The following is a 26,197-nucleotide window of genomic DNA, read 5'->3' on the forward strand; positions in this document are numbered from 1 at the left end:
ATTGCCAGTGCCACAGATACAGTCTATATTGAAATCAATTTCATCTTGATTTTGTTCATCTGCTTCCCTAGCTAGTATATTGCCTGACTACAGAAAGGCCTTGTCTGATTTGAAAAACTGGAGGATAGATTGGTGTCCTTTAGCTTCTTTTAGTTCCCTTTCTTTTACCTTCTTACGTTTCTGGCTGCCTGATTTGTATTTATAGCGACCACCAGACATAGCAGTATGGTGGGGGGGCGTGACTGTGAGTGAGTTGACACTTACTCACATATATTTGGGCCTGCAAATCCTACCAGAAGAAGAAGCATCACTGGCTCCCACAGTCTTATGGTGCTTTGTTTTGCCCCTCCCACCAGCTGTCCCTCCCTCCTGCCTGTGTACAAGGAACTCTGGGACTGGTAGTTCTTGATATGGTTGACCATATCACAGAGAGGAGCACAAATCTCTCAGTCTCAAACTACAAGTCCTAGTTTAACTGCACAAGCACACACTCTCTGTTTTAGAGAAGGGCCTGGGCTGGGGCAGCAGGCCCAGCAACTCACTGTTCAGAATGTTGCCGGAGACTGCTCTAACACTGCTTCTGATTGCCTCCAGCAAATCTCACATGATCTGGACAATAGATACGAAGATACAAGAAAATAAGTTTCTATAAATATCCTCAGGCATGATCTGCAATTTAGCCTCAATTTTTTCCTCATGGTAATGGGGGTTGCAGCCTGGGCCGGGCCCCTCAGGGCCTCAGGGCCCCAATAAAGGGTACCCCCCCCCAGGTGGGGGTCCTGACTGTCTGCCCTTCTCTTAATATTTCTGTTAGCTTTTTTTGAATGCTGCTGCACATTGAGGAGATGTTTTCAGAGAACTATCCACAATGACTCCAAGATCTCTTTCTTGAGTGGTAACAGCTAATTTAGACCCCATCATTTTGTATGTGTAGTTGGGTGTAGTGGTCCATGGTCATTCCTCCCCAGCAGTCTCACGGGGAGGCCATGCCTCCTTTCTACATTGTGTCTTTAGGTGTGGTGCTCAATAGGGGCTCTGGCCCTCTGGGAAGGGCAGAGCAACAGGCAGTTTATAGCCCAGTTCTCTGACTGGGTGAAGAGCAGACAAACAGAGGCTGTTCAGCCTAAGGTGGGGAGCCTGCCACCCCAAGGGGGGGTTGGCAGCAGGAGGCAGAGGGCCCAGGGCCCTTACAGTGGCAGAGGACTCCACTACTGGGTCTGCAAGGATCCCATCAAAATACACTGACCTAGACTCTGGCAATGCAACCAGACTAATGTCTGGTGTCTCTGGGCTACTTCTTAATACACCTCCTGAGTATATCTCCAGCTCCCTAGGGTACTTCATCAGCAATCCCTCGATCTGAGGATGATCTCCACCACGGATTTATATATGGATCCTGAGATGACTCAGGAGTACAATTCTGGAACCACAGATCTGACCGCAATAGGTACAGACATTTCCTAGCAGGTCAGCTGCCTGTTGGAAGAAAGGTTTTTCCCCCCCTTCCTTCTCTCTCTGTTTTCAGCTTCAAGGGACAGATGCTTCTCCTCGAAGTGGGCCACTGCCTGATGGAGGATATGGCACCATTGAGGTTGGTTGATAGCTTGCTCCTCCCAGCTTATGATGTCTACATCAGTTTTCTTAAGGTGTGTTTTCAGTGTATCTTTCTTGCATTTCCTCTGACCACAAGATCTCTGACCATAGGTGAGCTGAGAGCAGAGAACTTGTTTTGGGAAGCAAAAATCTGGCATCTGCACACGGTGTCCAACCCAGTATAGTTGTTGCATAAGGATCACTGCCTCAATGCTGGTGACATTCACTTCAGTGAGGATGCTGATATTAATGCAGTGATCTTCCCACTTGGTGCGAAGGATCTTCTGGAGGCATCACTGGTGATACCTCTCCAAACTCTTAAGATGTTGTCAGTAGGTCACCCAGCTTTCACATCCATAAAGAAGTGTAGAGATGACAACTATATTGTAAACCTGAATCTTGGTGTCCTTCCATAGGTCGTAATCCATGAAAACACGTTGAAGCAATTTCCCAAAGGAAGCACTTGTGCACTGGATTCCATGCTGAATCTTACTGTCAGTTTTTACATTTTGAGAGAATTGGCTACCAAGGTAGCAGAAATGCTCGACTTTCTCCAAAGTCTGTCCCTCAACAGTAATTTGTGATGGATCAGGTACAAAACCCGAGACAGGCAGATAGAGTATTTTAATATCTTCTCAATATTAAGTGAAAGTCCTAGACTTTGGTAGGCTTGTTGAGAAAAATCCAGTGTGGACTGAAGGACGTTCTCAGAATGCACAAGGATAGCACAATCATCAACATACTGAAAATCAATAATGGATGACCTGAGGATTTTAGACTTTGAGCGGAGACGTCAAAGATTAAAAAGCCACTCATCCATTCTATATTGAATTATCAACTTCACTGGGGAGACAGCCTTTAACAGGGACCAGAATTACTGCTAAATAGATGGCAAACAGGTTGGGAGAATATCACAACTTCGCTTAACCCCAGTTTTGATGACAAAAGGGTCTGTCTCCAAACCATTACAAAGAATGATAGCAATGATCTGATCATGAAGAAGCCTTAGGACCTTAATAAATTTTGGAGGACAACTGAATCTGGCCAGCACCTTCCACAGGGTTTCCTCAGGGTACAAGATCAGCAGCAGTCCCAGTAACTCTTCAGGGTACCGGTCAGTTGGCAATCTCAGCATCTCCTGGGTGTTCTCAGCATGGTAGAGCTCCATCTCAGGCACAGGGCTCAGCAACAGGCAGGAGGTATCTGCTTCCTTCTCCAGCTTTCACACAACTGAGCTGCAGGGCTTACCTTTTAAACTTCCTGTCCTGCTCCTCTGTTTCCGGCGGGAGGAGGCTTGGCTCCATCCACCGGACTCCATCCACTACATTGGGATTATGTGTTCCAATGTTCATTACTTTGCATTTATCAATCTTGAATTTCATCTGCCATTCTGTTGCCCAGTCACCCAGTTGTGTGAGATCCTCTTGAAGCTCTTTGTAGTCTGTTTTGGACTTAACTATCCTGAGTAATTTTGTATCGTCTGCAAACTTTGCCACTTCAGTGTTCACCCCCTTTTCTAGATCATTTATGAATATGTTGTGTAGCATTGGTCCCAAGACAGATCTTGATAGATAATAAACTGCTTTTCCCGTCTATCGCTATATTCTGCTTACGGATCGAAAGAAGATATTAACATTTAGATGGAACTTGAATATAATAAAACTATTGTTTTTATTTCTCTTTGAAGTTTGAGTAATAAACATCTGTTAATAGGTTTATGCTAATGTATGTAAATATGTATGTATGTGTATGCCTAGAAAATAAATTTTACTTCAAAGATACAAGTGATTTCCTAATCTTGACCCAAGGATTACCTGCTGTGTTACTTGCTGTCAAGAAGATATCAATAACCTGCCAAGGGTCTGTAAAAGACTCTAGGAACCTGATCCTTTTTATCTTTGGACTACTTGGACTTCATCAGGGGGAATTCATGTCACAAGGCTAAAATCTCCATGAATGCTCTGGATCTCCTTATTAATTCTCGTGGGAGAATTAGAACAAACTATATACATGGACTATTTGGACTATAACCTGAAAGAACTTCTGAACCACAGTTTATTATCTCTACTTTGAAACTGACATATGGACATTACTCTCATCTGTATGTATATGAACTTTTAACCAATATTCTCTTTTTAAAAAATAAATATTAGTTTAGTTAATAAGCATTGGCTTTAAGCATGTATTTGGGTAAGATCTGAAATATTCATTGACCTGGTTGGTAATATGTCCGGTCCTTTGGGGTTGGTAGAACTTTTTTCATAAAATGGACAAAGATTTTCAGTAATCTCCATCATATTTGACTTGGCTGTCTTGGTAGAAGTCTGGATGGCTTTAAGGGAACTGTGTTTTGGCTTCTGGATAACCAATAAGGTGATTAGAAGCTGTTTGTTGCTGGCTTGGTGTCTCTAATTTTTAGAAAAACCCACCAGTATGTGGAGGTTTGCCTGCCCCATTCTTTGCTCAATTTAGGGTAAACTGTAATCTCAATATGGCTTCCCTAGAGGCCAACATCACATAAGCTAACACCATTACTCAGGTCAGCCATGTGCATGTATTTGTTTCTTTTACATGGTTATAGCTGGAATGAGTTGCAACAACTATGGTTAAGCTTGCCAAAGCTTTCCCATTTTTCAGTTATTTTGTTCAGTTGTTCATTGCTCAGTCAAATTTGCACTTTTCTGACTATTTTGTCTGTCCCCCTCTGATGGGGTGTGTACCCCACACCAATTGTGAAGGGGTTAATGTGGGCCTGAGAAGCTAATTAAGGTACCTGGCAAAAAGAGAGAGAGAGAGAGAGAGACTCAATTGTTAAGGAGCCCAGATGGGGAGGGGCTGTGGTGATTATAAAGACAGGAAGTTTGTAGCAAAAAGGGGCTGCAGGGAAAGAAGTCTATAGCAACTCGGGCAGGCATAAAAGAGGTAGGAAGTGGTCCAGGGAGGCAGCAAGGAGTTTGAGGGAATAGACTTTGGCTATGGAACCCAGAGTAGAGGGAAGGCCTTGGTACCCCTACCAGCAGCCAAGGAAGTTGGGATGAAACCCCCTGAGGTAATGAGTGTAAGGATCAGGGAGCTCAGAGACCGACAGAAGACTTGCTGTAGGTCATTGGGCTATAGCTTGGTTGGACTCTCAAATACCCTGAAAGAGAGGACTAAAGCATGACCTGACCAGAGGGCCAGGAAGAGACACCGCTGCAGCCACTAAGCAACTGTCAGCAGGGGGCACCAGATGGGGAGACGGCCTCTACAGCATGCCTGGCCACGAGGTGAAGCTGGAGTGAGTGAGCCCCTTCCTGAGTCAATATTTTAAACATTTGAGCAAAACTTGAGATTTACCACGCACTCAAAAAAGTTCAAGGGCATAAGCCAGAAGGGGCATGAAGCTTAAATTGGGCACAGAGCTGGTCCTTTGGTTAAATGCACCAATGGGGTCGCCTCGCCCCAGATCAGCCCCCGAGCGGCGCCTCCGCGGGCGGGGCGGGCTGGGCGCTGTCCCAGCAGTGTGCAGCCCAGCCCAGGCGGTCACATGTGGGCGTGGGGAAGGTGACTCAGTCAGGGCTCCCACTCCTTTCCCCTCCCCTCCCCTCCCCTGCCGGCAGTCACTGGGTGAGCGAGCGGCTGCCTGGGGCTGCTGCCACTCGCGCACTTGCTGGCTGCCGGGGCAGGTGGGCTCCGCGCTCGCTCTTCTCGGCGCTGGTGAGTGTGGCCCGCGGGGCGCGGCAGGCAACTTCCCGGAAACTTTCCGGGCTCCGGGGCGTGAGCTCGGCCCGGGCAAGGTGTGGGGAAGGGACGTGGCTCCCGGTCACCTGCTGTGCGGGGCGCGGCGGCGGCGGGATGGGGAGAGCGGGGGTGGTAGCAATGGGGGGGGGATCTTAGGGGCTGCGCTGGGTTGGGGGGACCTGGGGGAAGAGGCGTGGAAACGGGCTGGGCGGGGGGCGGCCGGTGTAATGGGAGCTGGATGGGGGGAAGAGGAGCGCTGCTCGTTTCCCGTCTCCCCCATTTCAGGCTCTTGGGGGTGTGGGAAGCCCACGTCCGGCTCCGGCAAGAGGCGCGGGCCGGCCGGCCGGAGCCGCTCAGCTGAGCCTGTGCTTGTTGCCTGGGACCCGCGCTAACAAATGGTCGCTGGCTGATGGGATTAAAACCTCAGCGGCTGCAGGCTGAGCGTAAAGGACAAAAAGGTGCTTCTGGGCTGACCTACAAAGCCGCGCCAGCATGGCTGCCGGCAGCCAAGATCGCCGGCCCCGGGAATGAATGTGCGCTTGTTTGGCTATCCGGGAGGGCCGGAGAGGGAGCGACAGGTGTGGTGTGTGTTTGTTCACGGATCAGTTTCGGGTCCGGAGCCCGCTGGCTGCTGAGTAAAGGGATGACTCTCAGTAAAAAGGAGCAGAATCCTTCTCACTCTAACCCAGGAATGGTCTGTATTCTTCTTATCTCTTTCCATCCCCACCCCCCACTCTCCGACAGCAGTTGTGCTCGTGAAGCTGGTGGGTTGGGCTTGACAATATTCAGAACTCATTCTCTTCCTTCCAAACCGCTGCATGCAGGGATATATTAAGCCCATACTTGCAGAACAAGTTATGCCAAGGATGGAAGAAGGGGAACGGAACATCTTTGAATTGTGTAAAAGACTAGATCAGTAGCTTCTGCTGGGAAATGTGTTTGGCTTCTACATACTCCACACCTCAAAGAGAGAAACTCAAGGGAGGGAATGTAGATCCAAGACTACTTCTCTTCTCCACAACAGCCTAAAAATGGAGAGGGAGGAAGAGGATGGTTGCTATGGTTAAGGTGGAGCACTGAGAGTTTGTACACTTGGATTTGCCATAAACTTTGTGTGACCTTGGGGAAAGTGAGGCACAGAGAAGCTAATTGATTTCTCCCACATTAATGTAGAACTAGGTCAGGGCTTGAAAAATATACTTGACACTTAGTAGCGTGAGGACTCCACCTATTAGCCAGACCAGGCTGTCTGCATGGGGGAGTTAAGATAAATTAACTAAAGGTATGAATTTAATTGGTATAATTTAAAGAAGTGAAATGGCATTAATCCAAGGAAGATTAAGCCTCTGTCTACACTTAAAATGCTACAGCAGCAAGCCTGCACTACTTCAGCGTAGGCACTACCTACACTAATGGGAGAGGTTCTCGCATCAGCGTAGGTAATCCACCTCCCCAAGGGATGATAGCTAGAGGAATTCTTCTGTCAACCTAACGCTGTCTGCACTGGAGGTTAGGTGGCTTAATCATACCACTCATAGCTGTGAATTTTTCACACTCTGAGCTACCTAGTTAAGGTGACTTAATTTTCTACTATAGGCCAGACATAAAACTAAAGCAAACTAAGGCCATTTCATTTCTGAATTGGAGTGTCCACATGGGAGTTTAACACTCTCTTTATTTTTTAACTGTGAAAGTCACACCTTTAGTTTATTTGTATTAACTTTTCTGAGTGTCCCTGTATAGACAAACACAAGGTCTAAAAACCAAAGCTGTGCCTGCTCTGCTCCTCTAATGCTGCACCCATTGCATCTGAAAGAAATAAAACAATTTTATGTTATTTCATTGTCAGTCAGATTTCTCTTAAATGCTTCTTAAATTTTACCAGTACAGTAGGGCAGATTGAATAGTAGGAGATTTGTGGAATGTATGAATCTGCTAATACTTGTTAACTAGCATTTGACCAGCTATAAAGCTAGCTGAATACCACAGTGTTTATCGAAGTAGTCAACAAGTATCACTAAAAGCTATGAAATGCGTTTTCTGAGCACTGTGTGACCAGCCCTACTTAGTACATTTCAGTGATTTTTTTCTTACCACCTTTCCTTTTTTGGCTTCACTCTACTCTTTTCACTACAGTAATCCATGATGCATGCTTTTGTGAGTTGTCTTCAGTGTCTTTCCTCATTTTTACCCTCTTGCTCCATTACTATATTTTCCTATCTCTTATCTTTCTTTTCTTCTTTCAAATCCTCTTTCTGTGCAGCACTTTTCTCTAACTTATCTCATCAGTCTCGCCTGCTTATCCCCATTTGTTCACTTTTGAAATTTGCTTAAAAGCCAGAGAACTAAAATTATTAACTATAGATTAACACAAAATGTGTGTGTGGGAGGTGAGGGGGAGGGAGCAACAGGAATGGAGTCAGTCCCTATGCCCTTTCTGTTTGTAGGAAACAGGAGAGTGCTGGGATTCTTATCTTGAACTTTGCTTGGGTGCTCTAACTTTCATATCCGTAGAGCCCTGCACGGATGCAAAAATGTGGATCCGCATCGATCCACATCCCCGAGAATCAATTTACATCCTACCCGCCATCCACAGTCTCTCATTTCTATGGCATCTGAACCCGCATGCACCCACAGCTCTGCCTCCCCCCCCCCCATCAGCTATTTGGAGGCCAGCCCTGCTGCATCCACTGATCAACTGTCGGGCGGGGGACACTCGGCAGCCTGTAGAGCAGTCAGTGACTGGTGGTGGGGAGGTGCCCAACAGCTGATGGGCAGCCAGCTCCCACCCCCAGATCTCAAAGGCAGGGAAGAAGCCCCAAAGGCTTTGAGCTGCAAACAGCTACTTCCCTGCCTTTGAGATCCGCATCTGATCCACCATCCACAAAAAATGGTCCACAAATATAAAGCATGTATCTTTGTATTTGCAGGGCTCTCCATATCAGCCTCTAGCTAGTAGATGCCTGATAAATTTACAATTTCTCTATCCAACTCTGGCTGGCTACAATAAAAGGGAGAAGGACCATGGTCTCTCATAGGGGTTCCCCCATCCTAGAGCCTGTTAGCTGTTTTCCAGGTGGGGTTTTTCATTGTTCACCTTCTCCTGGCTACTGCAATAGGAAAGGAGGTTCTGCTACTCTACCTTTCCCAGTCAGCCGCAAACAGCTGCTCTGCTATTGCTGGAAGTTCTTTCTCCTTTTTGTTTTAAAGCCACAGCACAGTGAAACTGATCTGTGATTTGCCAGTTTCATTACTCTGGGGATCTGAAAAACAGTGAAAACTGAGAAACTGAACAGTGTTCACTTTGCTAAAGTTTACAGAAGTTTTGTTACATATATCTGTAAATTTGGAAGGAAACAACTAAGTTGGACACACTGGGTTTGCATTTGGAAAGTTTTCTTTGCAGCTACAAGGATCAGAAATTTAATACTGAGAAACTCAAATAGAAAGTGCTATTTCAGTGTAAAGAATGATTGTTGCTATAAAACAGATCTAAAGCATGTCAAGGCCTTATTATTTTACATTTAACTTGAATTATCTTTTTTAAATAAAATCATTTCATATCACTTAAAACCTAAGAAGTTATTCTGTATTCTCTTACAGTCCTGGAAATCAGAACGTGACGGCATTGTACTTGTGCATGAGAAGGGGAAAGTAAAACTGACCAACCTACTTACTTCTATTGTCCAAACGTGAGTGTGTAAAAAAAGGTAAAAAAGGTAAATGTGTGTGTAAAAAAGGTAAATGTGCTTGTTGAAAAGTAAACTTTAAATGTTTAGTATTATTGGATTATTAAAACAAATGAAATATTAAAACAAATCAGATAATTTATTTTGTAAACCTGAGTGTCACTTTAATTAAATTAATCGACCAAGAAAATAGTAGCAAGACCGCTTTCTTTTCCATATTCTCTGACATGCGTGCTGTACTCAAAATGTTTTATAGAGCTGAATGATATAGAGCTGAATGATATAATATAACAGACAAGGAGAAAAATTGAGATAAAATCAAAGAATAGAGATGATTTAAAATGATGCTGAATCTGCAGTTTTTGATCATGCCACTAGCCTGTTTGAATGCTGTCGTCTTTGAGAGTTCTTTGGTTTCAGAATGTAACTTTACCCACTGAAGAAGTAGTATTTTTTCACTAAAATGATAGTAATATGGTAAAAACAGTTCTGTGTGCACTGCTGGAGTATGTCTGGAATGGGATTTTATTGGTTTCATAAATAGATGCAACTTTGTTAGCTACATTTTGACTGCTTATGAAGATAAGGCCAAATGTGGGCTAAGTTGCATGCTCACTTTAAGTGATATTAATTTTGTTATGAAAAATGACAGTTGTATCTTAAGGCCTATAACAAACATAACTTAATTTTGTTCCGCGCTGAAAAGAAGCGCTGTAAAAAATTATTATCTTGATTTCCAAATGTGCTCAGAATACCAGCCAGGGGTTGAATTTCAGTGGGATTTGGATGCCTATCTTCTGTTGGGTCCTTTGAGGAGCCCCACCAAGATGTTCCTCTAAATGCCACTGAAGCAAACACAAGGCAGGGTGTCTCTCTTCATGCATTGCTTTCTAAATAAAGGTTATCCAGGCTGGATTAATCCCTTGGTTCCAACGTTGCAGCCCCATAGTTCTCATTACGATAAGTGTTCAAATTCAGGTGTCAGTAAATGGAATTTGGTGAACTTATTCTGATGATTCACAAGAAGGAGTGGAGTCAACACTCTCTTCACTGCATTAGTTCTGCATTGCTAATAGGAATAAAAATGTCCATTTTTTTTTTTTTAAACTCCTCCCTCATCTGTGGAAACAATGCTACCATTACTGCATATTAATTTAACTTTCCTTCAACCAGCCTTACCTTTCACTGATGATGCCTTCTGTACTTGAGAGGAGCTCCTGGTAGCAGCTGTATGGATTTTTACACTGATGTTGAACTCAGTTTTGCTAAGATATCTGCAAATCACTTGACAATGGTCATGCAGTTGATGTAATGTAACTGCTATTTTTGTCCGCCTCATACCTCTTATGTTTTGTCCATTTGTTTTATATGTGTGTATTGTTGGGGAAGGGACACTCTTATGTGTGTGTGTGTACAGTACCTAGCCAATGAGACCTTGATCCCTGTTTGGGACCTCTACGCACTACTATCAAATAAACGACTCTAAATACCCAGAGAATAGATGTTGTGTAAGGTTATAATCCTGCAGAAATGTATGCACATGTTTAACATGTGCATTGATGTGAATGGGCCTACTCACAGTACATAAAATTAAGCATATATGTAAGTTTTTTTAGGACCGGGGCCTAAGAAGATACTACTTTTTACATAATTGTTCGTTGTACTCATTTATAAATATCCCCAAGACAAGAACACAACTTCATTGAAGAATTCCCTCCCTCTTACTCTTGTTTTCCAACAGAAGAAAGGAGCAAACAATTCCTGTTGCAGAGTTGGAAACACCAAAGATTGATTTGTTGTTGACTTGGCAATAACTTGCATTATACCATGAAAATCCAAAAATGGCTTAAACTAAAGCCAGGTTAATTTGACTTAGTATTTAAATGTGGGGTGTGGGTTTTTGATTTGTTTTGTTTTGGCTGTATTCCGTGTTTGAACCCTCCATTTGCCTGTACTAATTTTTTTCTCTAAGAATTAATCTTCATATAAGTGCATTTTTAGATGTTTTTTGTCTTAGCACTTGGAGAAGGAAAACTGGAAATGTTTATAAGTGGCCAGAATCAATGCTTTGTGGCTTGTAAATGATTGGAATACCGGGCACCCGATTAAAAAAAATAAATAAATCTTGAAATATTACTGTTGGAGTTGGTTGAAAAAAGGGATATTTTTTCATAAAAACATTTGTGGAAAAACTTGTCCCTAGTTTTTGTTTAAAATTTGAAATACATTTTCAACCTCTTTAATATGCATTTATACACTTCACATGGCCCTAAGTCAGCCATCACCTATGCAGTTTGTCCTGTTTTCTCTTCTTAAACAAGCTTTGCCTATTAAAAGGTGTTGGTTGAAATATCAAAATATAGAGTTATAGCTTTTATGCAGCTAGACATGTATTTGTTCTATACCTCTATACCTTGTGCTGTGAATAGGTGATTGGTGATCGTGTGGGAACAATGATAGTATTTTTTCTTTTTAAAGTGAAGATTGAAAATTGTTCAATACTGAAATATTTTTCAAGTTTAAAGTGCACTTTAATCATTGGACGACTCTGCCTTAAGGATTGACAAGACTGCATGTTGCTTTCTTCCATACAAATATTCTGAGTAATGGTGTAAAGCTGCTTTAGATTCTCTTATGGAGCTATTCATGACTGGGAATTCATTGCCAAAGTTACTTTCTGTACCTGGGTTTTGCAATGTTCCTAAGGAATATTGGTTGGCTTTAGTTAGATAAATTCCACTAATGTGATACGACGTTGGAGTTGGGTCCTGTCTGATTTTAATGAATAGATTTATTTTTTTTTAATTGAGGTCAAAAATTGTATTCTCAACCAGCTTCTGCTGAAATTAATTAATTCCTTAAGTCACTTAAACTGATACTAATGTACCAACAAGACAGCTTTTTATTCCATATAAAATTAGGTAGTTAAAAAGAAGTCTGCTTAGGTTTAAATCTATTAAACTTTTCCTGTGAGGCATGATAAAACTACAGGTGGGAGAAGCTTGTAAATCACTAATGTATATCTTTGATGTATTATAAATCCACTTCTTTGACATGTTTTTCTATTCCAGTCATAATCATGACTTTTAAATTATAGTGGTCATTAAAAAACACTGAAAAATTGAAATGTACAGTTATAGTGATTTTACATATCTCACTTCAAAAGCCTTGAAAGAATCATTACAGGTTGGGAGGAAAGCCCCTCAGACTAACCTCACACCAGTTCTCATTAGCTGTAATTAGACAACAAGCAATTTACTTACAAGTTGTGTTAAAAAAAACTAACCAAGAAAAACAACCCTCCTCCTACCACTTTCTAAAATGTGAATAGGAAAATGAATTTTGCCCCAACTTGCTCTTTGGATAGCCAAGATGGAAATATAGAGTTGACACTTATCAACTCAACATTATTTTGATGAGTTCAACCACTGCATTGTTAAAACTAAGTAGCTTAGACCCAAATTTTGATATACTCTTAAAATTATCCATTGGAAAATTGTTTTTGGGTGCATGGGACTCACAATTTGATGCTACTGGTTCCACCTAATGGATACTTTCTCTGCATCATTAAACTATGTACTTGCATATCAACAGTAGCTTTCATTAAAGGGCCCAGAGCATTAGACAAATATTTAATTAAAAATTAAAACAACCCTTGGAGGTAGAAAAGGTATTCATTTTATCCAGGGAAATTATGTGATCTTGAGTCCGTTAGCAAATCAATGGCCGAGGAGAGAGAGACCCAGGTCTCCTGCTGTAACCTCTTAAAAACACAGCACTCTTTTTGGGATACATTGTTGAATAGCCTTGCAACTACAGAATGTGTGTGTAAAGACAAAGTTACCTAGCTTTGGAAGGAAGCTCTGTTTTTCTAGTTGGAAGAAAAAGCTTCAGTCTTCTTTCTCCCTACCCCTTTTGCCAGCTGCTGGGAAGTGGGGGGTGTGTGTGGGAAGATTTTACATCCCATTTCACTGAATTTGCAAGTGGAATATATACTGTAAGACACCAATTATGACATGGGCTCTAGCAATTGTGGTCATACTCTAAAATTATCTAGAATCCTGAAGGAATTGCTGTAAGCTCTTTGCAACAAGCTTCTTATTTATTTTTTTCCGCAGTATTTTTGCTACTATAAAAAGATGTGGACACTACTCACGTGGCACAAATCAAGATGTTTGAAAATGGGAACATCTTTCTGGATCTGAATCTGACTCAGGCCAGAAGAGATGAATTTGTTGCAGTGGTTCCTTTTTTAACAAGAAGGCATGGAGATTATAAATTTTATATCCCAAAATACAAGAATTTCTATACTTTGCAAAGCAGTACAATTTCAATTACCTTGATCTGATGATGAAGAAACTAACAGTTACTTGGGTAGTTGTACTATGTGGCCTAATGGATAGACTGGACTGAGGTTCAGAAGACATGGGTTCTATTCCTAGCTCTGCCACTGGCCTCTTCTGTGACTTTGGGTAAGTCTCTTTACCTCTATTTCCCTGTCTGGTGGAAAAAATAGGGATAATAGAATCATAGAGTTGGAAGGGACCTCAGGAGGTCATCCAGTCCAAAGCAGGACTAACCTCAGCTAAATAATCCCAGCCAGGACTTTGTCAAACCACAGCTTAAAAACTTCCAACGATGGAGATTCCACCACCTCTCTAGGTAACCCATTCCAGTGCTTCACCACTCTCCTAGTGAAAAAAGTTTTCCTAATGTCCAACTTAGATCTCCCCCACTGCAACTTGAGACCATTGCTCCTTGTTCTGTCATCTACCACCACTGAGAACAGCCTAGCTCCATCCTCCCTGGAACCCCCTTTCAGGTAGTTGAAGGCTGCTATCAAATCCCCCCTCATTCTTCTCTTCTTCAGACTAAACAAGCCTAGTTCCCTCAGCCTCTCCTCATAAGTCTTGTGCTCCAGCCCCTTAATCATTTTTGTTGCCCTCCGCTGGACTCTCTCCAACTTCTCCACATCCTTGTAGTGGGGGACCCAAAACTGGACACAATACTCCAAATGCAGCCTCACCAATGCCGAATAGAGGGGAATGATCACTTCCCGTGATCTGCTGGCAATGCTCCAATTAATGCAGCCCAATATGCTATTAGCCTTCTTGACAACCAGGGCACACTGCTGACTCATATCCAGCTTCTTATCCACTGTTACCCCCAGGTCCTTTTCTGCAGAACTGCTGCCTAGCTCATCGGTCCCCAGTCTGTAACTGTGCATGGGATTCTTCCTTTCTAAGTGGAGGACTCTGCACTTGTCCTTGTTGAACCTTATCAGATTTCTTTTGGCCCAATCCTCCAGTTTGTTTAGGTCCTTCTGTATCCTATCCTTACCTTTCAGGGTATCTACCACTCCCCCCAGCTTAGTGTCATCTGCAAACTTGCTGAGGGTGCAATCTACCCCATCCTCCAGGTCATTAATGAAAATGTTGAACAAAATCGGCCCCAGGACCGACCCCTGGGGCACTCTGCTTGTGACTGGCTGCCAGCTAGACATGGAGCCATTGATCACTACTCGTTGAGCCCTATGCTGTAACCAGTTCTCTATCCATTTTATAGTCCATTCATCCAACCCGTACTTCTTTAACTTGCTGATAAGAATACTGTGAGAGACCGTATCAAAAGCTTTGCTAAAGTCAAGGTATAAATGATGATATTGAGGTATAATGATATGGACTTCATTGTAACTGCTTTGAGATCTACTGATGAAAAGTGACATGTCGGAGTTAGTTGTTAAAATATCTGTATTACAAATTGTGAATTGATATTAGATTTTTGCTCATGTCTGTCTTGAAAATACTTTGCTCAGTTTTGGAAAAGAATGTGGTGGTTTTTTTTTTCCCTTAAAACCCAGAATTCTTCCAGATACTTCAGTAGGTGGATGCTTTTTTTCACTAATGTAGTTCAGAAGTATCCGTTCAGCAATTGCTAATATTTAAGGGCTTTGTTTTAGATTAATAGATTCCAAAGCCAGAAGGGACCTTTTTGATCATCTAGTCTGACCTCTTCTTGTATAACACAGGCCATAGAGTGTCCCCAGAATAATTCCTTTTGAAGTAGAGAGAGGGAAAATCTCAAGCCCCTACACTAGGGAATTTCTTTTGAACTAGATCATACCTTAAAATCCAGCCTTCATTTAAAAATGGCCAGTAATGGCGCATCTTCCTCTGACGTTGTCCTGAGGTGTGGTAGTGGCCAGAAGGATAGCTGTTACGATGCTCAGAACCTTCACCTTGGTGTAAAATGATGAGGGCAGTGGTGCCACTCTTGGTTCATACAGGCCTATGTAGAGAGACAGTGTTGCCTAGTGGTTAGACCACTGGACTGGGAGGGACTTGGGAGACCTGGGTTTTGTTCCTGGTTCTGCCAGGTTGCTGGGTGACTCTGGATAAGTCACTTTCTGTGCCTCAATTTCCCCGCCTGTAAAATAGGAGCACTGACCTCTTCTGTAAAGCCCTGAGATTTATTGATGAAAAGATGTGTATATGAGCTAGGTGCTATATGATAGTGAAAAATAGTTAACTCGGAATAAAATATCTTGACACATTCTTTGTCTTCCACTGTATTGGAAAGATTCTAGTTTTGCCTCCTTGCCCCACCTGTTGCATCGTGATTAGACCAGTGCTTCCCAAACTCCTTTGGGGAGCTGTGAAGGTTTCATGGGGGAGCCACAAATGTTTGGGGAAATTTAATCAGTATGCCTGTTTTTGTTCTTGTCTAAATAAGAGACTATTAAACTGGGCTTCAAAATCACCTGCATCTTATCCAAGGGTCTAAGCCTTCTGCTGCTGCAGGGACTCAGAGCCTTTCTGTGCCCTCTGCTCCTGTAGGTAGCCTCCATTGACGCACTGGTGACCTTGCAGACAACGTTCAGGACCAGCTGGTAGAACATGCCGAAAGTCAGTATTTTGCACTGAAGCTTGATGAGTCCACAGATATAGCCAACATGGCTCAATTCTGTGTTCTGATATTTGTCAAAGCAGGTATAAGAGCTGAAGAACTTATGCTCTGTTTGCCAGAAGCTGAGAATGGGTGACGGGATGGATCACTGGATTACTTTTTTTGTTCATTCCCTCTGAAGCACCTGGCATTGGCCACTGTTGTAAGACAGGATACTGGGCTAGATGGACCATTGGTCTGACTCAGTATGGCCATTCTTATGTTCTCAACTTTTATTTGGCAAAGAAACCCCAATCTAGACAGCTGGTGACGAAATATTCAAGATCCTTTACAGATTCATAGTGGATGAAAGTCTTTACTGGCTTATGTGTTTGGGGCTGTGCACTGAAGGGGCAGCAACCACGAACTGAAAGAACAGTGGGGTTGCAGCCTGAGTGAAGAAAGGTACCAGCAGCAATTTGAATACGCTGCTTGATTTATGGTCAACCTGAAGTACATAAGGCCCTCAACATTGTTGTTAAATTTTATAAAATCTCAAGAAGTGAACATGCATTGTTTCAGTGTGCTTCTATTGGCTTCCAGTTATCTCTATTTATCTGGCTTTTCAGCAATGATTTCTGAAATAGTTTAATAATAATAATAGAAATAGTTTAAATTTGTAAAGCAATTTAATTCCTGCACTATCAGAAATTCAACCAAACATTACACAACTGTGCAAGTTTGAAACAGGCCCATTCTTCTCACTAGAATCTTAAGCTGTGTGTGAATAGGCAAAAAAAATCCATATTTTCAAATTATAGTTTTAAAACTCTGGATTAGTTTAGAATAGATAAGATTATATTAATATTGAACAAACTGCATGTAATTGAATAAAGTAGCAAAATCGTCCAAACTCATGTCGCTCTTGAATTTAGTTTCCTGAACTCTTGACTCTAGTGACCTGAGTCAGTTTTAAAAAAAAAAAAAAAAAAAAAAAAAAAAAAGTTTGATTGTGGAGAATCATCAAGTTTTAAAATATCTGTTGAGGAGCTGCAGTAGTAACAAATTTGGGAACCATGGGATTAGACTATACTTAAACATTTGCCCAACAGGGTCTGTTTCTAGCATGTTGACATTCTTACTGGGAACATATTTGATTTCAACAACATAAACTTAAGTTGTAATGCCCAGTACCTACTTAAATGTGTCTTGGTTCTCATCAAGGATATCTGTTTTGGAAGTATAGCAGTCGTCTGTAATTTTCTGATAGCATGGCACATACATCTCCTGATATACTTTGTCTGGATGAATTTCTTGAGCTATTTATAAGTGTCCATCTTGGGAGATGGGGAAGGAAATTAACAAGTGAAGTATATCCTAGGAAATGCGATGTTTCTGTATGGCCAGATGTACCAGGTTTATCCTTGCATTATATCAGTCTGAATTGATCTGTTTAAACTGTGGAGACATAGACACAGTCCTTTGTGGCATCTAAGTGCTTAGCAAGAGCTTAAAAATTTAAATTCCAAGTGTGTGCTCTTGATGATAGTGGTATGAAATGGAAAATATCATGTATCTTTCTCGGATGGAATCATGCCTCAAAACAGAACTAAAATAAATGTATATATATTTTTACTGTACATTTTGACCTGTTAGTTCTAGATAACAGTATTTTTTTTAATCCCTCTTTTAGTGGAGACATTTATTTAGATTATTAGACCTAGAAAATTAATGGACATTAACAGTTGTGTACAGTCATTGCTGGCTTTTTTGTCCACCTGCTTTTTGTTGTTCTCTAGGAAGCACATCACCCTCCTCAGAACCACCTACTTTGCATTTTGCTTTAAACTAACAATTGCACATTCATTGACAAGAGATTGGACCCTGAGAGTAGGTATTGTTGTTTACAGTTGAGTTTGTATAGTGAGGACCAGTTTTTTAAAATGTAATATTGTTGTGTTATGATTTACACTCACATCAGGTTGCAATTTTGTTTTGTGATGCAACAGTAACTTTTGTCCCTTGAGCACATATAGTACCTTATATATAATCCCTGAGCTCAGGGTAGCCTTAGTTGTATACTGATCCTGAAAATACATTCCTCTGTTCGCTCTCCTCTGCAAAAAGAGACTCGCGTGCATACACAATTCTGTACTTTGAACATTTGTAACTTTACAATACTGAACTGATTTTGTTCACATTTGAGTGGACTTCAGTACATGAGATCACAAACCAAGCTAAACTGGAAGCTTCAAACAGAGTGATCAGAATGTCATTATGATTTGAACATATAGGCAAAGTGCCGCTGTCTTTTGTTTTTTAACTCCGAGGATTAAACTACTGCTACTTAAACTTGCTTGGAAAAAAATCATTTGGACTGAAGCCAATCATGGAAAATTTCAGCCCCAAAAGAATTGTTCAAGGAAGTTATGAGCATCTGGGCAAAATAATGAACAGGGAATGTTTGAATAGAATCAGGAACTCAACCTGAACTTTCTAGATGGGAAATAGAACTTGCATGACTATACAACATCAGTCATGAGATTGCATTTGCTTAAGTTTTTTTTCATTAAATTTTAGTTAATGTGTTCATTAGACATAGAGCTTTATGCACAACTTAATCTGGATGTGAGATGTGATAATGCATGTCCAATATGGTTAGGGGAGAGGGTTTAGTAGAGATCACTGGCTGAGGTCCCATAGACTTTAGGGTGGTTGCCTTGACATGACTGGTACTAGTTAATCTTGATCTGTATTTCAACTTTGTCGTGTTCCAGATTTGTGGTTACTGTAACCAACTCCCTACATCCTCTGGGTCTTGAGCTGTTCCCTAGTGTACACAAACTAAGCTGTTATTTGCACTGCTGCTTAAACCAGCGTGAGCTGAATTGGTGCAAATCATAGCTTCTGGTGCTTTACCCAGTTTACATTAAGGTTTGGATTCTGAAGCTGCAATGGTTGCTGGCTACCAATGGTTGTAACTGAGTCAAATCCACATTGTGGAGAAGGCCTTAACATAAAGTCACATGGGTATTGGCAACTATCTCTGACTCTGCTTCTGCCTTTCCATTCCAAAAGATAATGCTGTTTTTTGTTTGTTTTGTTGTTGTTGTTGTTGTTCTCCTTACAGTTGCTCCTCATCTTCTATCTTGGCAGCTACAGAAGAGTTCTTACACCTTATACTACCTTCCCCCAAACCTGTTTATGGAGATTTATGGTATGATTTTCCGAAGTGTTGAGTACCCACAGATCCCATTGGCATGAGATTAGTGGGTACAGGATAGTTTTGAAAATTAAGCTGCTAGTCTTTACCACATCACAGGGATCACTGATAAGTGATCTCTCCCCATAGCTGTATCCCAGGTTTGCATATCATATCTCTCCCTGTGTGGCTTGCAAGGAATGCAGTACCTCTGTGGGTACTTGACTATCTGTTTCATTCTTCTGCTAAATGATGAGTAAACAGAAACTAAGGATTCCACCAGTTATCAATAACAAACAGTTCTTGTTGTGTTGATTGAATATAGGACTCAAAATGTAATTAGTGACCTATTTACTACCACAACATGTATTAATTTTAGGTGAAAGGCTTTTTAATGGACTTTTGTTTGCTTATAAGCAACCTATAAAAAAAATCCTCTAAAAAGTATTAGACATGCACTAAATAAAATAAATTTGACAAAAATACCTGGAAATCAGAAGTTAAATGAACATCAGTTTTGGAGAAATTCTTTCCTCTTTTGCATTGAGTATTTCTCTATCAGGATTTTTCCATAGTCTCTGGATAATATCAAATGCACTTCTTGAATAAGTGGGGGAAGAGAAAGGAGAAAAAAAAGCTTGTTACTAGTTGACCCAAAATTTACTTTTAAGATGAATCAGGCTCTTCGGACAGATGTGATAAATGCACACAGAAGGAAGAGACGGAGGATAGAAAAGATCAGTCTCTGATGTTTGCTTCAGTGACTTATTGCAGGCAGGGTGCATGGACTGGTCAATCTTAAATAGGACCTCTACCCTCTGAATCATAGCTCAGTTCCCCATTTTGGAATGACATTAGGCTATCCTCTGGTTTCTTTCCACAAGTTCTCACACCAGTACAGTGTTTAACCTGCCATATTGATTACAGCAATGGTATAAAGGAGCTGAATCTGTTCCAAGGCTGACCAATTTAGAAATTCTTTAAAAGACAGAAAAGATAGTGGATCAAATAGAATGGAGATTTATGATATGCTAGAAAGGGGTAACGAGAATTGGTGATAATGGCCTATTCCCTGGCTTGGTCTCTGGTTCTCTCGTAGTCTGCTTATGGCAGGATGTATGGAGATGTTGTGGATTGATTGATTGATTGAAAGGTGTTGTGGATTGATATTTGTGTTCATTCCACATGCTTCCCCAAAAGAAGTGCCCAGCAGGGGAATGGTTGACTATCAGTGTCCTATCGAAATGTCCAATTAAATATGACTTTTATTGCCCTCAATATAATAAGCAATTTTCATCAGTAGATCTTAAAGCACTTTACAAGGAGGTCTAATATCATTATCCCCATTTTATGGAGACATATTGGTCCAATTCATTACATTTCTAGTCTATCAACGTAGTAACTTGTAATCTTGTCAGGGACCTGGGAGACTAGTTTTCAGTCTAGACAGATTCTGTCAGCACATTGTTTTCTAACTCATCTAGAGCTTTTTTCAATAACATCTTTACAGTATATAACCTGTTTATGGATCAAAATGTTTGTGCTTCATAAGTGAAAGAGTGTTAAATTGCTAAACTGGTTTGATATAAACAGTGCATGTTGTCTTTCAATGTAGCTTCTACATTTGCTCTCTGAATTGAGTGTAGTATAAGACACTGGTGCTTTGCTTAGATATTAGTGATGTGTGCACTCTAGAAATACAAAGTCATTGATCGTATTTTCATATATTGCCAACAAGCCCAGAAATACTGAGACCAATAACCGAGACAAGGTGGGTGAGGTAATATTTTTTTTTTTATTGGACCAACTTCTGTAGGTGAGAGAGACAAGCTTTTGAGCCACTTTTGTCTCTGTGATATCCTAGGACTGACATGGCCACAACACTGAGACCAATAAGAACATTCATACTTTGAAGTCCTTCATTGTGCATGCTCTCATAGGAGTATACATAGAGTATTGTGTCTGTGTGCTAAATCAGAGTGTGTTCGGTTATATGTTACAGTCTAGGCAGTGGGTTCTCATTTTGTTCTTTCACTTGAACTTAAACATTATTTAATTCTGACTATTCTTACAACCTCTCCAGATGTTTAGCTGGCTTTTCATTCATTTAGACTATGGCAGTAAAAAAGACCAGTCCTGTAGAGTGGTGTTTACATCATTCCTACAACCAATTGAGTTGTAACGGGATTGGCCAGCGTAGCTGCAGACCCATTGTTCTGGTTTGTACTTTTGTTTTTCAGATTAAGGAAAACTTCCTCTTTTTCTCTCCTAATGAGTTTCATCAGCATCTAAGGTTTTTTTAATTTAAAAATAAAGTTTTTGTCCCCTGTGGTTGTGAAGAAAACCTTCTAAATAGGAACTGAGTGCAAACTGAGTGCATCTGCTGCAGGCAGAGAACCTGAAACAGTCCCTGTAAAATGTATGAACCCAGTTTTTCTCAGCCCACCCCTACCACTTTACCTCAGTAGGGTGTTAGATTGCCTCTGAAGGATAACTTAAATAGCAGTCTTGTTAACGATTGACTTTATAGGGAGGGAGAAGCAGGGAGGGAGAGGAGGCATGAGAACATAAAATCATTAGATTTTCAGAGATCCAAAGTAAATATTCAAGTGTGACTAAAATGAGGTATGTGTTCGCTAGTTCTGCCATTTACAGATGCTTTACGTACACAGCTAAATAACAGATTAGGTGCTTGGAGGAAAAGTGCCTCCCAGTTTATTGCTTTGCTGTGTATATTTCAACAAATTTAATTACAGTCAACTTGAATAGCCAGCTGCTATGTATTATATGTACCTGCTAAGCATCAAGTCTCTTGAGTACCAGCAATAGAGGATATTGGCATGGAAAGGAAGCTGTTCCCAATACCATTACTGAAACTCTACCTTAGTGTAACCAAACTTTTTAGCAACATCTGCACTTTGTGCATATTTGCTAATCTGACTCCAGCTACTGCAGAACGTTCTTTACCATGTTCTTTAGGTGAAATACTATTGATGCACTACAATGAATAAGAGCTTTTGATGTATGTTGAAAGTTGATCCAAGATAGCAACAAACTGATTGTTTGCAAGACAACAGGGACCTTGAAGGTTATTGCTGGTGTAAAGTTTTAGATGTGCAATTTACTATCTATTCTAAAGATGCAGCTAATGTGCAGGACATTTGCATAATGCTCCTTACTTGTATACTGTTCTCTCTCTCTTCCTGCATCCACTTTGATACTGGAGTTGCCACTGTTGAGCTATCATAGGATATGATAGCAAATGCTTTTCTGAAATTAAAACATAAGGTAATGCAGCAGCCCAGCACTCTCCAACCTGTCTATTAAATCTGTTACCTTGTATCACAAATCAGAGCTAGCTGCATCTCTCTTTTCCTTATGGTATCTTCCGAGGGCACCCCCGTCAGGTATGGATCTTCTTTCCTTTACCTTCCTAGGGTAGAAACTTGTGATTTGCCCACTCTTGTACTAAGCTCAGAGCTACAGTCCCCTCTGCACCACAATGAATAATCAGCAGGACTGACTGGATTTGGTACCTGTGGCTCTTTCCTTTGGGAGCTGTGACGAATGATGAATACAGTGACGCCAATCAGCTTTCTTAACAATAGGAACACAGCATAGTCACTCCTTTGAATGAAATATTAAAATGAATGACAACTTTGAAATTCGCCCCCGTTGGATAATAAAAATGTGAGTGTTAGCATTTAGCTTAAATCATTAGCAATATTAAATTTTAAGGCAAGTCTGGCATTTTGAACAAGTTCTCTTTCCGGTTTAGAGCAAAAATGAAAGTTTAAAAAAAAAAAAAATGCCGCCAAATGAAACAGAGCAGCTGGCTGCTTATGGCTCCCAGGAACTCCCCAGACTCCAAGAACACGGAGCCTAGAAGCCCTGAGAATCCCATTTTGAGTTGGGCTTTCAGAACTACCAGGCTCTGTGCTGTGGAGTCTAGATCCTGACTGCCCCTTTTAGAACCAGAGTTTCCAGGCTTCTAGCTCTGTGGCAGGGAGCCAGGAAGCTCAAGTTTCCAGCGGCCCAACAAGTGAGGTGGTGGGAAACCAGGCAGGTCTCTCTGTCAAAGCATTGTCTGTATTTCATATATAGTTTTTGAAACCAAAATGAAACACATTGGTTTTGATGAATTTGGCATTTTTCAGATGAAAAATTGTTTTGGGAAAAGTCCCATTGACCAGCTCTAGTTGTGAATCTTAATTGCAAGACATTTAATTTAGAAGTAATCCTGGAATTCTTCAGTTCTCCTGAGTGCTTGGCTACATTAGTGTGGGGAGGCCATGAAAGCACTGAGACAGAACTTGTTGCTACATTTATCCTCTCTTAGCTTTACTTTTTCTATGCTTAACTGAAGTTAACCAGAGCTAAAAAATATAACTGAAGAGACACTAGCCAACTTGGCCAGGAATGGAAATATTCTGGAATTAGAAAAAAGACTAAGGGAAAACTGAACTCCTCTCAGTGCAGTTACAGCCAGCACCTAATTGAAATTTAGAACCAGTTACACAGTATAAATAATACGGGCATCTGCACATTGCAGATGATCTGCATTTTTGTGCCCTGTTGTTAGAGGTGATCATGTAGTTAAAATAGTGTAACTGCTTGGCCTTGTAAGACAGAAAGGGTGGAGTTAATATTTTCTGTGTAATGCTGCGAATAGGTTTGAAGTGTTGTCTAGATTTAATTGCCTTTTGACCTCTTTCCTTTGCACAAAACTATAACTATGCTCTTTTGTTGTGATGACACTATCAACATCAGAATTTGCACCAGTGTCGTAACACTTAAGTATTATTGCTGCCTCATAGGCCCTGATCTTGTAATCAATGTGGGTAGACCCTTGTGCTTTTGCAAAATCCATTGAATTGAGTTGGGCTCTATTTGAGCCCATGTAGTCTGCAGGATCAGAGACTTGGATTCTAAATTCTCGAATAGGGAAAGCATTTTGTACGGCTTTGAGCACATTGAGTCACTGATCCTCATTAGTGCCTCTAAACACTACGGTAATACAAATATTTGGCATTGAAAGATGATAGTAAAAGTGTTTCTGCTTTGTATAGTCAGTTTTGCTGCTTGTGTGGATCTTTCACTCAAAAGGGCCAAGAAATTATTTTTCCAACAGTTGGATTGTAAAAACTATAGGGATGCAAAAATTTGTGTTAAATTTGCCTCAATGGGGTATTTTTAATTTGCTATTAAAGATATATATTTTTAGTAGCCCTTTTACACTATATTTTATGTAGGGGGAGTAGAGGAGGATAAAGAATGACAAATATTTTTCATGTGGGTTGTTTAAGCAAAGAATGTTAGAAATTCTTAGCCAATGCTTTTTAAAAAGGGAGCAATCTAGGCATGCCAGTGATTCTAGTTATAGTAATCTTCAGTAAGGTTCATCATGTTGATTGAACTATAATACTTGCACTTACATGGAAGCTTCCATTAGAAGATCACCTCCTGATTAAGGTTTGCTATGCTGTTTGTAGCTTGTTCAGGACATGTATGTGTGTTTTACTCACTGGTTTGAACAATTGTGATATTATCAGAGTTTTTTATAAAGGTGTTTCTCACTTAAGATACTCATTTATGTTGAACAAGGCAAGTCCAGGGCCTTATTAATATTCTTAGCAGAAGAACACAAATACACACAAATCTCATAACCAAATAGCTCGTGCTATATTCCCAACCATCTCCACTTTTGAGATATTGAATTTTCAAATCTCTGTGAAAAAACTGCACTTCTTCTGACAATTAGTAAACAAAGAAACAAATACAAGATATGTACTTAGCAATTTTGAACTGAAAATGGAGTGAAAGTAAAGAACTAGAAATACACATAGAAAAATCAATTTAAATAAAACCCCCAAAAGCACTGTATGGACATTACTCCTGTTCTTAGAATTCATTAGTTAGTTCTGATTTAATTAGCCCATTTTAAAATGTAGAACAGATTCAGTTATCAAATAATTACATAGCCTTGTTTAAAAACAAACATACATTTTGAGATTAAGATATAAGGTTTATATCTATGGTATAAATTGTAAAAGAACTTTATTAAAGATAAGTGACTATACAGTAATTACGCACCCATTTGCTTCTTGCAAAGTCTTGATACCTTTTGGAGAGGATGCTGGTGTAGTAAATACTAATATGTATATGTAATGTTAATACTCAAATTAGGATGCTTCTGCATGTGATTGTAGTATAGAGTGATATATGGGCCAGCCTGATGGTGTGCCCTTAAATGTATCTCTTTACTTATACATTAATATTTAAGTGAGAAAATTAGGGCAATAAAATGGCCGATGAAATTCAATGTTGATAAATGCAAAGTAATGCACATTGGAAAACATAATCCCAACTATACATATAAAAATGATGAGGTTTAAATTAGCTTTTACCATTCAACAAAAGCGATCTTGGAGTCATTGTGGATAGTTCTCTAAAAACATCCACTATATGTGCAGCGGCAGTCAAAGCTAACAATGTTGGGAATCATTAGGAAAGGGATGGATGATAAGACAGAAAATATCATATTGCCTCTGCACAAATCCCTGGTATGCCCACATCTTGAATACTACAGGCAGATCTGGTCGCCCCATCTCAAAAAAGATATAATTGGAATTAGAAAAAATACAGAAAAGGGCAACTAAAATGATTAGGGGTTTGGAACAACTTTCATGTAAGGAGAGATTAATAACACTGGGACTTTTCAGCTTCAAAAAGAGACTGGGGGGATATGATAGAGGTCTATGAAATCATGACTGGTGTGGAGAAAGTAAATAAGGAAGTGTTATTTACTCCACACAACACACGAACTAGGGGTCACTAAATGAGATTATTAGGCAGCAGATTCAAAATGAACTAAAGAAAGTATTTTTTCACACAACGCAGTCAACCTGTGGAACTCTTTGCCAGAAGATGTTGTGAGGCCAAGACTATAACAGGGTTAAAAAAAGAATTAGATAAGTTCATGTAGGATAAGTCCATCAATGGCTATTAGCAATGATGGGCAGGGATGCAAAACCATGCTCTGACGTATCCCTAGCCTCTGTTTGCTGGAAGCTGAGAATGGGTGATAAGGGATGGATCACTTGATGAT

General features: G+C 40.6%; 1 protein-coding gene across 8 annotated transcripts in view; it reads left to right on the plus strand.

The window, feature by feature from the left end:
• Positions 1-4,482: 4,482 nt before the first annotated feature.
• ELOVL7 (ELOVL fatty acid elongase 7) overlaps positions 4,483-26,197 on the plus strand; it is a 49,890-nt gene continuing 28,175 nt past the window's right edge. Inside the window, exons 1-2 of one of the 8 annotated variants that reach the window (XM_067568926.1) lie at positions 4,483-5,289; positions 8,917-9,032. The gene's annotated coding sequence lies outside the window, so the exon portion shown is untranslated. The remainder of the gene's footprint in view (positions 5,290-8,916; positions 9,033-26,197) is intronic. The other 7 variants (XM_067568931.1, XM_067568930.1, XM_067568928.1 and 4 more) reach the window with 7 other exon arrangements.

The sequence above is a fragment of the Emydura macquarii genome, unplaced genomic scaffold (genome assembly GCF_026122565.2).
Source record: "Emydura macquarii macquarii isolate MOO-44397 ecotype Brisbane River unplaced genomic scaffold, CSIRO-AGI_Emac_v2 contig_2897, whole genome shotgun sequence".
NCBI classification, from domain to species: Eukaryota; Metazoa; Chordata; order Testudines; family Chelidae; genus Emydura; species Emydura macquarii.